Consider the following 15,872-nt stretch of genomic DNA (forward strand, 5'->3'; position numbering starts at 1 on the left):
TCCCCTCCCCTCCCCTCCCCTCCGCTGTTCCTGTGGGGTACGCGGCTGCCTGCGCCCTCACCAGCGCCCGGGGGCCGGGCCGGGCGACCTCCAGCGACCCGAAACCGGCTCCAGGACACCTTTATCCAAGCGAGCTGAGGAAAAACTCGCGATGTGAACGCGGGGGGGGGGAGGAATATAAGGGGATCCCACGGCCAAGCGCCTCCTCCACGCCGACCCGACCTACCACCCTGCCGCCGTCCCCCGCCGCCGTTTGCTACCCTGCGCGTTCAAACCCCCGCCCCGCGCCGCCAAGTCTCGCGAGGGCGGGGGCAGCCGGCGCGCGGGCCGCGCCATGTCGGAGCCTGGTCGGCGCAGGCCGGGCCCCTCCCCCCGCCGCGCGCCCGGCGGCCTCAGCGCCCCGCACTGAGCGTGCGGCGCAGCCCGCCGATCCCGGAAGCGGTTCCCGGCCGCGCGCCGCGCTCCAGGTCCCCCCCTCCCCCTCTCCCCCCCCTCTCGCGGAGACCCGGTGCCGCCCGGAGAACGCCCCCCCCCCCCCCCAGCCCCGCGCGCCCTCACCGGGGGGGGCACGCGCTTCTCCCTCCCTCCCTTCCTCTCCCCCCCTCCCCCCGCCCCCCCCGCCTGCCCCCGGCCGGCTCGCGCCCAGGAGGAGCGGCGGGGCCCGCGCGGGGCGCCTCGCGTGCCGCCCCCCTCCAACGGTCGCCGTCCCGGAGGCCCGGGGCAGAGCCGCGGGGCCGGGCGGGCGGGCGGGCATGCAGCCGCCGGAGCCGAGCCCCCAGCGCAGCACGGTGAGGGGGGGCAGGCCCCGGGGCCGGGGGAGGTGGGGGGGGGGGGGCTGCATTTGGGGGCGGGCAGGGGTGCCCGCTGCCGGGGTGCTCCGTCAGGGAAGGAGGCTGAGGACGGGGCGGGGGGTGATACCTCCGTGCTGCACCCCGTTCCGCTGGGCGGTTGGGTGACCCCTACCCCCCCAGGCAAGGGAGGGGCGGGGTGGGAGCGGGCTGGAGCCGGCGGGTCCCCGTCGGCGGCCCGGAGGGAGACAGACTGCCCCGGGAGAGAGGACCTCAGCGGGGGGGTCCGCTGGGGCGCGGGGTGTGCGGGGGCCGGGGTGTGGTGTTGGGAGGGTGCTGGTGTTGATCCTGGCTCTTGTTTTGCTGCCGCACTCCCACGCACCGAGCAGAGAAAACTTTGGTCTTTGTTTTTGGAGCCCTTTGGAGAGGGTGGCTGGTTGACTGCCCCGAGATCCCGTGCGGGTGTCCTTTTAGCAGAGGCTGTGGTGTCTGCTGGGCCACAGATGTTGTTCTTGCTGTGTAAAAAAATAATAAAAAAAAACTGTATAAATTCACAGGTAAAAGAGCTGCCTCTGCCTCTTCGACATGTTGACTGCAGTATGATGATGCTGCTGTTGTGGTTTGGCTCTGGAGATAGAAGGCCCCCAGAGGTAGCAAGGCCTTAGTTATGCTCGGTCCAGAGTCTTGTCTTCAGGTCAGATCTGAGATCTTATCGGTTGTTTATATTGGCTGTTGAAAAGAATAGCTTGGGTTTTCTTTGGGTTTGTTTTTTAATATAGGTGGATATGGTGGAAGGATGCTATTTTTATTTATGTCTTGATACTGTTCCGGTGTTAGTGTTTGACTATGCAGTTGGTGTGTTTTCCCCTCGTTCAAACATGACTTGTAATGTAACATTGGCTGTTCTTTCCCTTGCTTTAGCAAGGAGAAAACAAGGAGAGGAAAGGCAGTTGCTTAGATGGTTTGAGAGTAACTATGCTTTGGAGTTTGGTAGAGAACCCCTGTCAGCAAAAAAATGGAATGGCCCAGGTGTGCCACATTGGAAGGTAATGGAGAAACTTAAAGCAAGACACTGTGTTCAGATAAATATGCATAAAACTGTCTTTGAAGGTTTCGGTGGTAACTAATTTGAAGATGCTAGTAGTAGTCTATTAATATCTTTATAGCTAACGAATACAGTAAACATTGGCTAAATAAGTTAGCTAAAAAGATAGCTATTTGTGATGCTTTTATAATTGCTATTATAATAACTACATTTCAAGATGTTTCAGCTTGATGTTGTACAGTAGCTTTCCTTTTCCCCTCTTCTTCCATTCTAAATAAATGCTGAGAGTGGATAGGCCAACCCATCCTGCTGATGTATTGATAGGTGTCTGTTATTTTTAGTGCTGGTGTTCACTGTTACAAAATTGAGTAGTAATTGTTTGTTTAGAGGCTTATGTTCTGTGACGGCTCTACTTGACCAGTTCTGTTTTTAGGGGGCTGTTAAAAGAACTCTTAAAACTTACAGGTAAAGCCTGCATGGTCAAAGGTCAGTGTCTGTTCTGATAGCTTTAATTTTGTTTTCCAGATCTGTGAGAAGAGCACTACTTTCTTCTGCCCCTTGTCAAGTATATTTTCAGTTAACATATTTCATGTAAAAAGAAGAAATGTTGAATTCATTTCCTGTCAGAAGTGAGAGAGGAACAGGATTCTTAAAAATAAAGTATTTCACAACATTTGTTAAAGCCTGCCCTTTGTCCTGTCTTGTGAATGGTGTCAGTTGATAGCAGCAATCTGAAGAATGCCGTAACAGCCTGTATTAATGTATATATAGACTGTCTCAATTTGTCCATAAAATTACTAACGTATCAAATTTTAAACACATTGGTAAAGGATAATAAAGTCAGCATTTAAGTCTGCCTTTAATGTTAAATCTCTTGGTTTAGGTACAGTGAGTTGGATAAGCGTGATGGATGCATATTATGAAATTATACTTCTATGATGTATTTTTATCTGGCTTGGGTCATAACCTTTACTATAAGTGATTGCAGATAAATGTAAAGAAGGTATTGTGAGGTCTGTGTCCATTCTTTCTTGTTCTTTCCTGGATCTCATCGAGGCTCCTTTTTCCTTCCATTAGTTGTCATCTTGAGGAAGACAAGATAAGTTGAATAGCTGTTGTGAAAACGTGTCTTCTCTTCCACCCAACTTTGGTGATATCTGTCTGTGCTGATATCTGTCCATTGAGTTGCAGAGGAATAATGGTAAATGGTAATCCTAATGGTGAAGGATGCTGTTGAAGTCGTCCAAGAGAATACGTTAATATGATTCTTAAGGTTATTCGGTAATAGCTTGTCTCTTTCTGCCCACTCTTAAAAATTATGTAATGCTTAAATGAAGTTAAGTTTTTGGTTGTGCTGGTCTGTAGATGCTTTCTCCTGACTTTAATCCTGTGATGATTCATTTTGCGTGTTTTTTTAAATAGCATAAGTAGCCTCAAAGTATGACCTGCAAAAGTATTCTTGGCTACGGTCAGAGTTACAGGTTTCTTTATGCACTGCAGTACATAATAAATATGAAACTTAAGAAGATGTTTTATTGAGCTTTTTTCTAAGAGCTGTATTTTCAAGTGGGATGATAGTTCAAATCTTTACTTCTACAGCTGCAATGTTTTAGCAAAATCACTAACAATACAAGCAAAAGCCTTTGATTTACTTCTTTGACACCAAAGATATTTTAGTGATGATCCAAACATTGAGTAAATGAGCAAATCTAGTAAATTTTGGATAATGTCAAGTCTATCATGTGTGCTTAGTCATCCCACTCAACTATGGTATGACACATTTTGCTCTAGGAGTGTGTGTATGATGCTTGCTCTTCTTTCCACTGCTATGAGCTGAAGTAGGTGTGGTGCCTGGTCTGTATGTACCTATGTGTGCAGATACAAATATAAGTAAAGGTATTTGCAGTGAAAGAGTTATTTTTGTTATATAGTACATTTAAAAGGCAGGTGATGGAGAGTGAAACTAAAAGAGAGTTTATACAAAGCCTCAAACTTTTTCATAAGCACCTTTTGGACTACTTTTGAATGCAAGTGTTTCAAGTTACAAGGTAGAAATATCTGTAACTTGTGGTTTTGCAGTATTTTTTCCTGTCCCTGTTACTGTCTTTACTCAAACAGAAAAATAAAGCTAAACTGGAAATTGGTGGTGCTGCCTAGTGCAGTAAACTGATATTAGGGTATTATTTTCAAATCCCTGCCAAATGTTTCTGGTATTATTTGTCTTTTTTTGCAAGTTGGAGCTATCCTTCAGTTATCTATATAACGTACATTTTCTGTAGACAGTTACTTCTGTATGGGCATAATAGACTAAAATATTGTCTGAAGGGCGATATTAGCTGTCTTGTTCTTGTGAAAGACCAGGAATCGTTTTGTTGATGTTGCATGTGTGGTGATGTGATGACGAAATACTTATTTAGGCTCATGTATGCAAATGTTGAAGGTGTTGGTTGAAAGCGTTTCCAGAATAGGTTCTTGTACTCTGCCAAACATTAAGGTATCAAAGTTGTCCATTGAAAGGCTTTCAAGTTGTGAATATGCTAGTAATACTATGCAAATTTGTCTCTTCAGCTTCAGACAAACGATGTAAGTCCGACTTGGTAGTGTAGATGGTTCTGTGGTACGGAGTATCCATTTTGAGTATCTCTTATTCTGTATAAGGTGGATAGTTGGTCAGTGACTTCTGTTCTCAGTCAGTCAGTGCTTAAAAGATGGCACTGTGGTCTTAGTATCCAGGAGACTCATGTGCACAACTACCAGAAAAAAACATCACGGAAGCCTTTTTATTGACATGAGAAACTGAAATACATCTAGCAGAATTCAATATGTAATGAGAAGGTAAGACAAAGTTACAATGTTGCTAATAAACCATACAGATCAAGATGGGCAGTGAGTTCTTAATATTTGGGGATTTTCATGTTCTTTTTCTCTTTTTGAAGATTAGTTATACTGGCTAGATCACACTGTGTGTGTGTCAGTTTAATGTCAGAGCAAAACTAACATTTCAATATTTGTACACCCCATTGATTACTATGTTGAATGTTTGTCCGTCTTCAAGTACTGTTTCATAATAGCCAGCATAGCACTATAGTATAAAAATGAAAAAGGTCATCTCTGTTAAGCTTTGTCTTCTTGAGAAGCATTAGTTCTTGAACTCCAGGTGGGCTTTATTTTATTGAGGGCCTGAATTTAAAGTAGTGGTATTTTAAAAGCATTTTTAATGTATTACCAGGTTTCGTCCTAACCTAGCTCTATTGTAAGGAAAATTACTTCTCCTTTTGCTCTTTTCAGAGGGTTGTATAAAAGAGGGTGGCTTCGTAAGCAAACAGTAAAGCTACAGAATAGAGATAAAGGTCGTTCTGCTATAGTAATGTTCAGTAACCTGACTGTCACAGCTTAAGTATAGATGTTTTCCTACCTGCATGTGAGCTTGCTGGTGGATAATTAAAAATGTTTTCTTAAGAACACCTTTCAGCAGATTATGTTGAATCAATCACGTTCCACACTCAATACGCTTGAATGAAATACTTGCTTTCAAATGAAATTGCATATCCACTAAAGTGTATATTAATTTGAAAGGTGGATCAATTTCTGTGAAATCATGGTTGATCTAGGGATACTTTTAGAAAAAGATTCTAATACTATCAGTATTTGTCTTCGATGTTGTGGCAGAAAAAAATTGGATACTTTTCTAAAATGTATTCAGTGTTTCATGTTGTCAGGTTTGGTAACAAGATCCACAGCAGTACTAGTATTTTAATCTCATTGCAGCTTTAAGCTTTCATTTTTCCCTTCCTTGGTTATGTGCTAATGTAATTTGTCCTGAAGTCTCATCTGCTTGAACAATTCGTACTGGTTTACAATGTCAAAACTTACCGAAAATAGCTGGCGAAAGGCTTGTTTTGTTCTATGTATGTCATAGCGTTTGTCACATCGGTATAAGTCCTCAAGTGTAGTTCTTTTTGTTCTGTGGGGAGTTTGTATGCTTTGGCTTAACTCAAGCTGTGGACACTGAAGGAGTTAGGCATTTTTTTTCTTCTTTGTTTTTTTGGCATTGGGCATGGGATCAATAATAGTTCAGAGCAAGTAGAGGGGGTTGGTTTTTGTTGGTGGTTTTTTTTTTCATCTGGATGTTGTGAAAGTTCTGAAAGGAATGTAAAATTTGCCTTTCATGTTGATGTTCTTGAAGATCAACTTGCAGAAGTAGTAAGCCAGGCACTAGGTCTTTTATGGAGCATTGCTGTTGAAATGTATCTGCCTTTCTTTCCTGAAATTCTTAGGATTATCTTGATGGAATAGTAATTCTTACTGTAATGCTGCTAATGTCAGATCAAAAATTACATGTCCAGGTAAGACAAAGTGTTAATTTGGTACAATTTCACTTTGTTGCTTCATATTTTCTCAAAAGATGTTGATAGGATAAATTTCTACTAGCAAGCATTTCTACATCAAATATCATCTTTCTTCCCACTGCTGACTTTAAGGTGATAAAAACTTTTTATTATTTTCTCCATAATTCTACTGAAATGCCACTATATGTCCTTTCATTGTACAAATCGAGTTTTTGCTGCTGAGTGATCTGGTAGTGTACAAATGTGACTTCAGTAATCCTGGAATTTCCGAGTTAGGTGTTGTAACTGAACTCAGAACACTTATATGGAATTATATTTAAAAAGAGACATTTTTGTCAGTGCTTTTGTAGATTAGCATGGGTTTTGCAACTCGTTAGTAAGTTTCAAATGGACAGCATGGGGTAATAGTTATTTTAGTCTAGGTCTCTGCTTAGTTTCCTGCTGTTAGGACAGCATTGTTAAAATGTGGTTATAGAAGTTTGCTGTTCCTTCTTCATGAGCATCAGTGTTTTATGCAGGTATTTCAAAACATATCTCACTGTTGGTCTGCAAATGCATTACGTGTTGTGAGCTTATGAGCTTTTTGAATAACTGTTCAGGATGATGTATGGAGTTTCGTACTTTCTCTTGCTTCTATACTGAAGACGTTAGCCTTCGATGTGTACCGCTTTCAGTAGCAGGTAGCGACAGTGCGATAAGTCCCTGTTCGCATCCAGCTTCCTTCTCTGTTGGTTTGAGCTTATTAGCATTATTTGTAACAAACATATTCTTTTATTATTGTTTTCTTGAATATCCAGTTTAAAGGAATAGGGAACAGAAGGAGAAAGCAGTTTCTACTGTATCTGTTGCAGCAGAAGTTTGTAAGGGGCAGAATGTAGACCCTCTTAAATGAAATCTGCCTCTTTGCTTTTGAAGCCCTTTCTCTAAATATAGTAAATGCTTCTTTTGCTTTAAAGAATGTTCCAAGTCAAGTAAATGTTCTACTGGCCAATCCTTTCCCAGATTTGGGAGTCGAAGTAAATGAGGCTGAAGGTAGCCTTAGGCCTAAGAGATACCTAAGTAAGATCAGCCTTTTGGATTTGTCTTTAGAAATGATCTTCTACTGTATTTTAAAAAAAAAAGGAGAGAGAGAGAGAGGAAAAAAAAAAGTCAAAAAGTCACCAAAGTGTTGAAATAGAGTTCCTTCATTGAGGAGTAAGGGGTCTGTGGGAGGGAGATGAATTAGTGTCTTCTGTAGAGCACAACTTTAAGTTTTCCAAAGAAAGGAAAGAAACTTGTGCTCAGCAACTCTGTATAGCAGGTCTTGATGTTTTTAGTACCATTAACTGGATGACATCTTTCTATAGTAATGCGGACATTGAGGGATCTTCACTGATCTTTCCTGTTGTTACTCAGCGAGGCACTAGTACCAGCAACACAGACATTGCTGGTACTGTGACAAACAGTACTTCTATTTTTGGAGGAACAGCCAGTCACTTGAGAGCTGCTTTTCCCTAACTGAGACCACTTTCAGTAAAAGTTGTAACAAAAATGCATGACAGGTCTCCTAAGAGCATATGTTACCCAGGATGTGATCAGGGCATAGAGGCAGCAGCTTGTGTTGTCTGGTTCTTAGCTATACAGTTCAGATCTGGGCTTTTCATTTTCAGAAGTCCTAGTGTGGTTTGTTCTCCTGTACATCTGTTAGTGAGAGGTCAAAACACAGCATTAGTGGACAGTATCTTCAGTCTGATGCAGGATTCCCCTCCTAGAAACAATAGAAAAGATAAGGGAAGAGCTCCTACTTCTCTCATCTTTTAAGGAATCCGTATCTTCTCAAAGAGAAAATTCTGCTTACTCTTCTGGTGGTTGGGGGAGGTGGAGAAAACTTTTTATTGCCAATCTTGGACTCACTGAATCCCCTGTGGGGATTGCTGTTTGCGGATTTGATATCGCTAAGAACTGGATAAAGGGGAAGTGGTGTTGGGGAACTGGCAGGAAAGGATCAAAAGAAGTTTGACTCTATTCTTCTGTGAATTCAGTTTAAAAAAAACCCACAAAACAAAACAACAGAAAAACAGTCCTACAGTCCTTTTCTGTTTGTGTTTTTTTTTTTCCCCATTGATTCCTATTAAAATCTACATCATAGATCATTGTTTAGTCCATCTTTCTGTAAAGAAGTCTAAAGAATTCTCTTAATGTCTCTTGTTTTTTGAAAGGTCTGAAAGGTAAGGGTTTCATAAGTATTTAGAGCACTAGAAGAAGAGGAAAAAAAAAAAGGAAAATGTTTAAGTATTTTTCTTTGATTTATAGTCTGATTCAGGAGGGAAAAAAGTAGTTATGACATGAACATTTTGGTATCTCCTGTTCTTATGTTTTTATTATGTGATAGAACACAGATTTCAGAAAGTACAGACGTGTCTTACGGCAAAAGTTGTGCTCTCACGATAGTGGCAAATTTCTGCTTCGAGGCTACTCTGAATAAATTTGCCTGAGCATAATCATTGGTCTACTTTATCCACTTGACCATTCACGGAATACTTAAGCTTAAGCTTTGTCAGTAGTAGTTTATAGTAAAGGCTACTGATATTTTGAGTTAGTTCCTAAATGCTACTTTCTGAACTGAGCATGTTTGTATAATTTTTTGCCACTGTTGGTTGTATTGCTATCATTAAAAATGGTTATGATGACTGCCACATGCTTATGTAAGCTGCACTCATTTTTAAATGAAACTAATTATGGCACAGGCTATTTAGTCTGTTCAGAAAATGAAAACTCTACATGCTTAGGGGGAATGCATTTAGACTTGCTTAGACCTTTCTTTTATCTGCTTTCCCCGAATCTTTTTTTTTCTTTTTTTTTTTTTTCTGCAGCTGATTTCTTGGGGGGGTTTTGTTTGTCTGTTTTCCCAGCAAGTGTATGGTATACTTAAACTTGTATGGCATGTAGAATTTGTGAATTATATAAACATATTACATAATCATAAATAATCTGAAGTTTTATTAAACTATAAGAAATGTCAAGCAACCAGAAAAACTTGATGTTCATGAGTAGTGATGATCCCATGTTATGTAGTATGTAGTTGCTTGTTTACCTGATAGTATGTATATAGCATGACAGAATGCTACTAGAAGACTATCCAGTAGACAGGTATTCTACAAAAAATTTGCTGGATTTTTTGCAATATTCGGAGAGAATTGGGATGGTTATTTCAGGAATGCATTCTGAAAAAGCAGTGAAATAGTTGTATTGCAATTGTATTAAACAGTATTTAACTAGGGTTCCTTTCTTGGTTAATTACATTGCTAGCTATGAAAAAAAGAATGCTTAAACATTAAATGAGTTTACTAAGGTATGAACCTTAAGATTGAATTATAATAGGTTGTTATTATGCATATATTTGAGTACATATAATTTGTGTTCTTTCTATGAAATAAGTTACAGATAGTCAAGGATGAGTAACTTCTGAATACATTAATGTAATTGTAAAACTTTCTGCTGAATAACTTTTCAGGAGGGATCTGTGAGGATTGCAGACTTCTTTTTAGGTGTTTGATTTAATTCTTTCATGACACTAGAATAAACTCATATCGTTTCTATGCATCTCATATTAAAATACTAACATTTTTCAAGCACAATATAGGTATTTTGCATAGTTTACCCTGCTGTTTGGGTTATTTTCTCTGTTCAGTGATTCTTCTTGTTTGCTAATCCTTGAAATTCATTCACAACTAATCTGGACTGATAGCTTTGGTTTTTTTGTGGTCAAGGGTAAGAACACTTCATGATTCTTCAAAATAAAAAACAAAATGAAGACTCAGAAAGGCAGGTTTTCAGGGAAGATGGGAACAATCAACCCCTCTCCAAGGTTTAGGTTCCTGGCTTGCTTGAATGTAGATCGTTTGGATTTCACAGGGATACTGATTGTTCTATCATTTAACCTTGAAAATAAGACTGCTAGAAATGTTACCTGTTTTTCTTCAATGCCTAAAACACTAAGTATGACTAACCAGATAAATTGGTTGCAACCAGAACTATTGGTTGCATAGTTGGTTGCAACTATGAGGTGCCTGTGTGTCCCAAAAGGAAATCTGTTAAATGGAAACAAAGATTTATGACTTGGACTGCTTTCATAAGGGGATAGTCTAATTTGTAAGAGTGTTTTCTGGCTTACCTAAAGGGAGGATCTGTTTTTGAGATCTTCCTGGTGAGATCTCATCGTGACCATTTTGATCTAACACTTCTCTCTCTCGCCCCTGGCTGCCTGCTTCTAGCTCAATGTTTTGTATCTGATTATGGCACAAGTTTTCATGGGGTTTTGAGGTGAATCAGGGAATTGATCCAGATTGAGCTAGTATTTAGGGTTTGTAAATCAAAGTTCAGCTTTAATAATGTTCAGTTTGCTATTTGGACCCTAAACAGTTGTGCTAGTGCATTGGGAGGAGCAAGCATTCAAAGGAAAGGAGAAGCAAATTCTTTTTTCAGAATTATTGTATTTTTGCTGGTTTAAAGTGATTATGAAACAGTCAGACGAGACTTCCTATGTGATAGTTTTCTCTTGTGGAAACACCCAGAGTTTGTGATATAGCTAAGCATTTTATGCCGATAAATACGTCCCCGGACAACGAGATTTTTTCCTCCAAAACTTATTTCCTGAATTTAAAGGGGTTTTGTGCCTAATGCTCACTTGTTTCAATGTTTTTCAGAGTTCAACAACAATAGCAAACCCTCCTCTCTTTTTCTGGGGTTGCTGCTGTTTGTTTGGTGTTCTCAGTTGTGACACCGTATGCTGGAGAAAAAATGGATGGATTTGGATGTTCAGTATATCTCTTCCCCAGTTATAGCTTATTTCTGTCTCTCTGCATAGAAAGGAAGTAGACTGCAGCCCTATGCTCCCTGTAAAAAAAGTTTGTAAGAAGCTTGGTATTTGGGTGTAGTTATGTTTGTAATTTTTGGTGTGGTGTGGTTTTTTTTTCCTTCTGTTAATTATTTAGCATTTCTGATGTTTAAGAGTTAATTTTCTTCTCACTTGTTTCTGGAAATAGCATTCAATAGCACCTTAATCAGAAGTTCTAATATTACAGAATTTACTAGTAATTTAAGTCCTTACTGACTCCCAGACTAGCCTAGGTTACGTCTATTCTGTTATATACTGTTCTCTAAAGAGACATATTTGTTAATTTAAATCAAATAATTTAAAAATTGACTTAAAATGTGAAATACATTTGAAAGTTCAATTTTATTTAGGTAAAAGCAGTTGTGTGAACAATTCTGTAAGTTGGGAACATGTCATTTTGAATTCTAATAATGAGATTTCCTTTAATTCTTTAGCTCTTATTTGAAAGTAATAATTTGAATTTTAAAAGGGGTTTTTTTGTAATCAATTATTAAAAATTCTCACCCTGCATACAATTTAAGCATGTTTTTTATGATTCTTTCATGATGGTATTCAATTATTGACAAGTTTGGTGTACATAATGAATACTTTGATGTAAATAAATAGATAGTCGATACTACAGTGTTTGAACTTGTAGCTTAAATGTATGCCTGTTTTTCTTTATGTGCAGTTTCTGTTTATTCTGGAATCAGTTCAGTTGATTTGAGCGTGTATAACGACCTAAAGAATGTCTTTACTCTTACGCATACTTGGAAATTTGTTTATTATAAAGGCAAGGTCTCATTAAAAAAGTATTTTGTCTGTGTCCAGTTAATTTACTTTTCAAATATGTAAAAAGTTGCTCTTTTGATCAAAGTGAATGGTTGGGTGTGGAAACCTGAGAAATTATCAAAGCAATAGGGATCCTGTATTTGAGCAAGTATGTACAGAGTTGAATGTACATTTTATTTTACAGGTGTTCAGATTTCTGTGAAATTTATTTTTAATTAACTTGACAATTAGACAAAATATGTAATAAGATAGTAGAATTAAGAGTAACTCCAGAGGTTAAACTGTTTACACAATCATGGAGAATTGGTGGGCCTTGAATATTGAAGGTCTTGTGTATACCCTGGATGGAGCCTAGTAATCCTTGGCAGGAAAGTTTGCTAGAATGCTATACTGTTATGTAAATCTGGTAACTGGGGATTCTTTTGATTGTGGTTCTCGGATAAATATTGTTTTGAAAAAGATTCCACTCTTTTTTTCACCAAGAAAAACCCCAAACTTTAAACAGTACTGAATTTGGCTTACTATAATGGAAAACTGGTGATGTGAAATAGTTGTTAAGGTAAGAATCAATGACTTTTGTATTATAAGGGTTTTTAGAAAGGTAAATTATCTTTGGTTTTTAAATCTGATGCTGAATCAAAGGAACAGGCATCTTACCGAGGTATCTAAATACTTAATTTGCATATTTCTCAAGCAATGCGAAAGAACAAGAGAATCACATAGCGACCATGAAATGGTAGAATTTTCGATACTTGGTGAAGTAAAGAGGGGGGCCAGCAAAACCGTTACCATGGACTTCCGGCGGGCGGACTTTGGCCTGCTCAGGACACTGGTCGAGAGGGTCCCTTGGGAGACGGTCCTGAAGGGCAAAGGGGTCCAGGAAGGCTGGACGTTCTTCAAGAAGGAAGTCTCAAAGGCGCAGGAGCGGGCTGTCCCCATGTGCCGCAAGAAGAACGGGCGGGGAAGGCGACCGGCCTGGCTGAACGGGGAGCTCTGGCTGGGACTCAGGGAAAAAAGGAGAGTTTATCACTTGTGGAGGAAGGGTCAGGCAACTCAGGAAGAGTACAGGGATCGCGTTAGGTCGTGCAGAGAGGATATTAGAAAGGCAAAAGCCCAGCTAGAACTCAACCTGGCCACTGTCGTGAGAGGCAACAAAAAATGCTTTTATAAGTATGTTAATGACAAAAGGAGAGCCAAGGAGAATCTCCATCCTCTATTGGATGCGGGGGGGAACGTTGCCACCAAGGATGAGGAAAAGGCTGAGGTACTCAACGCCTTCTTTGCCTCAGTCTTTAGTAGTCAGAATGGTTATCCTCAGGGTACTCAGCCCCCTGAGCTGGAAGACAGGGACGACGAGCAGGATAAACCCCCCATAATCCACGAGGATGAAGTTAATGACCTGCTATGCCACCTGGACGTTCACAAGTCTATGGGGCCGGATGGGATCCACCCGAGGGTTCTGAGGGAGCTGGCGGAGGAGCTTGCCGAGCCGCTCTCCATCATTTACCAGCAGTCCTGGTTAACTGGGGAGGTCCCGGACGACTGGAGGCTCGCCAATGTGACTCCCATCTACAAGAAGGGCCGGAGGGAGGATCCGGGGAACTACAGACCGGTCAGCCTGACCTCGGTGCCGGGGAAGATCATGGAGCGGTTGGTTTTGAGGGTGCTCACGAGCCATGTCCGGGACAACCAGGGGATCAGGCCCAGCCAGCACGGGTTCATGGAAGGCAGGTCCTGCTTGACCAACCTGATCTCCTTCTATGACCAGGTGACCCGCCTAGTGGATGAGGGAAAGGCAGTGGATGTGGTCTACTTGGACTTCAGTAAGGCCTTTGACACTGTCTCCCACAGCATTCTCCTAGAGAAGCTGGCGGCTCACGGCCTAGACAGGTACACTCTTCGCTGGGTAAAAAACTGGCTGGACAGCCGAGCCCAGAGAGTTGTGGTGAACGGAGTTAAATCCAGTTGGCGGCCGGTCACGAGTGGTGTTCCCCAGGGCTCAGTTTTGGGGCCGGTCCTGTTCAATATCTTCATCAATGATCTGGACGAGGGGATCGAGTGCTCCCTCAGTAAGTTTGCAGACGACACCAAGTTGGGCGGGAGTGTTGATCTGCTGGAGGGTAGGAAGGCTCTGCAGAGGGACCTGGACAGGCTGGATCGATGGGCCGAGGCCAACTGTATGAGATTCAACAAGGCCAAGTGCCGGGTCCTGCACTTCGGCCACAACAACCCCAGGCAACGCTACAGGCTTGGGGAAGAGTGGCTGGAAAGCTGCCCAGAGGAAAAGGACCTGGGGGTACTGGTTGACAGCCGGCTGAACATGAGCCGGCAGTGTGCTCAGGTGGCCAAGAAGGCCAACGGCATCCTGGCCTGTATCAGAAATAGTGTGGCCAGCAGGAGCAGGGAGGTGATCGTGCCCCTGTACTCGGCACTGGTGAGGCCGCACCTCGAATACTGTGTTCAGTTTTGGGCCCCTCACTACAAGAAGGACATGGAGGTGCTGGAGCGCGTCCAGAGGAGGGCAACGAAGCTGGTGAAGGGCCTGGAGCACAAGTCTTATGAGGAGCGGCTGAGGGAGCTGGGGTTGTTTAGCCTGGAGAAGAGGAGGCTGAGGGGAGACCTCATCGCACTCTACAACTACCTGAAAGGAGGGTGTAGCGAGGTGGGTGTTGGTCTCTTCTCCCAAGTAACTAGCGATAGGACAAGAGGAAATGGCCTCAAGTTGTGCCAAGGGAGGTTTAGATTGAACATTAGGAAAAATTTCTTTACTGAAAGAGTGGTCAGGCCTTGGAACAGGCTGCCCAGGGAAGTGGTTGAGTCACCATCCCTGGAGGTATTTAAAAGACGTGTAGATGAGGCCCTTAGGGACATGGTGTAGTGGGCATGGTGGTGTTGGGTTGACGGTTGGACACGATGATCTTAGAGGTCTTTTCCAACCTGTATGATTCTATGATTCTATGATTCTATGATTCTATAATCTGCGTATGATCTATAGTCTAACTTAACAGGTCTTTACAGTATTGCGCAGCTCATCTGGCCACTCAGGTATTGAAACCCAAATTTTAAATACACAGTCCTATTTAGCAGGATTATTCTTAAAATGTGCTTATTCATAGCATTTTAGAAGTATGTTTATATCCAATTTTCAGATAGGTTTGAATTCTGTTTCAAAATAAAGTAATAGTGTTTTATTGTCCAGAAGTATAGCATTGCTTTCCATCTTGTAGGGAAAGAATGACACGGAGAACAAAATAGATACTCTTCTGAATAAGGCTTGTGCTTCAGCAGCACTATAAATGTCAAAGATTTTCACCTCCTTCCCACTCCTCCCTCTCTTCTAAAAGCAGAGAAAGCCCAAAGCATACACTTGAGTCCAGGTCACGCAAATGCTTAGAGCTGTGATTTATTTGTGTTTAATGCTTATGAGAATTCTGAAGAAGTCACTGGGCTGTTTGGTTAAGCAGAGGATATGACTACTCACGCTATGATTTCAGAATCAAGGCATCAGATTACAATGTTATTTGAACGTATTTTTGCTTTTAACTGCTTTTTTGGTTCTGAAATGTACAAATCTGTCACTTTGTGCTGCTTGTGTCTAGACAGACACTATCTGTCAGTTATTGGCTTCAGGGGAATACTCTGATGGCAGTGTGTTTGGCTGGCGGGGGGATGACTGCAAATTATTTTAAACTTTAGATTTTTCTTCTGTCTAACCTCCTGTTGTATACAAGACTGCATTTGATTTGCGGGGAGGTACATGACCTTGATTTTTTTCCTCTGTATTGTCAGCAAATCTCTCTTCTAAGACTCCGGGGAGTTAGACCAAAAGACCGGTGTTTCAGATTGAAATTCTTAGTGTCTAAATGAAGAGCTGGGCATGCTCCATATTATTGCTCTCTACAAAACATATGACACTGTCACTTCTTAACAGTAAGGAAATTGGGAGATTGGTTAAAGAACTAACTTAATACCACAGCTCCTCCTTTGCTGCAGCATCTAAGCAAAGAAACCACTGTACCATATCAGGTGAAAGAAAGACTTTT

General features: G+C 41.7%; 1 protein-coding gene across 3 annotated transcripts in view; it reads left to right on the plus strand.

Moving 5' to 3' along the window:
• Nucleotides 1-648: 648 nt before the first annotated feature.
• Nucleotides 649-15,872, plus strand: part of TAB3 (TGF-beta activated kinase 1 (MAP3K7) binding protein 3) — a 55,716-nt gene continuing 40,492 nt past the window's right edge. For 2 of the 3 annotated variants that reach the window (XM_075174582.1, XM_075174572.1), the window contains exon 1: nt 649-788. The gene's annotated coding sequence lies outside the window, so the exon portion shown is untranslated. Of the gene's footprint in view, nt 789-3,095; nt 3,115-15,872 lie in introns of those variants that run through there. The other variant, XR_012677424.1, reaches the window with a different exon arrangement.

The sequence above is a fragment of the Calonectris borealis genome, chromosome 1 (genome assembly GCF_964195595.1).
Source record: "Calonectris borealis chromosome 1, bCalBor7.hap1.2, whole genome shotgun sequence".
Taxonomy (NCBI): domain Eukaryota; kingdom Metazoa; phylum Chordata; class Aves; order Procellariiformes; family Procellariidae; genus Calonectris; species Calonectris borealis.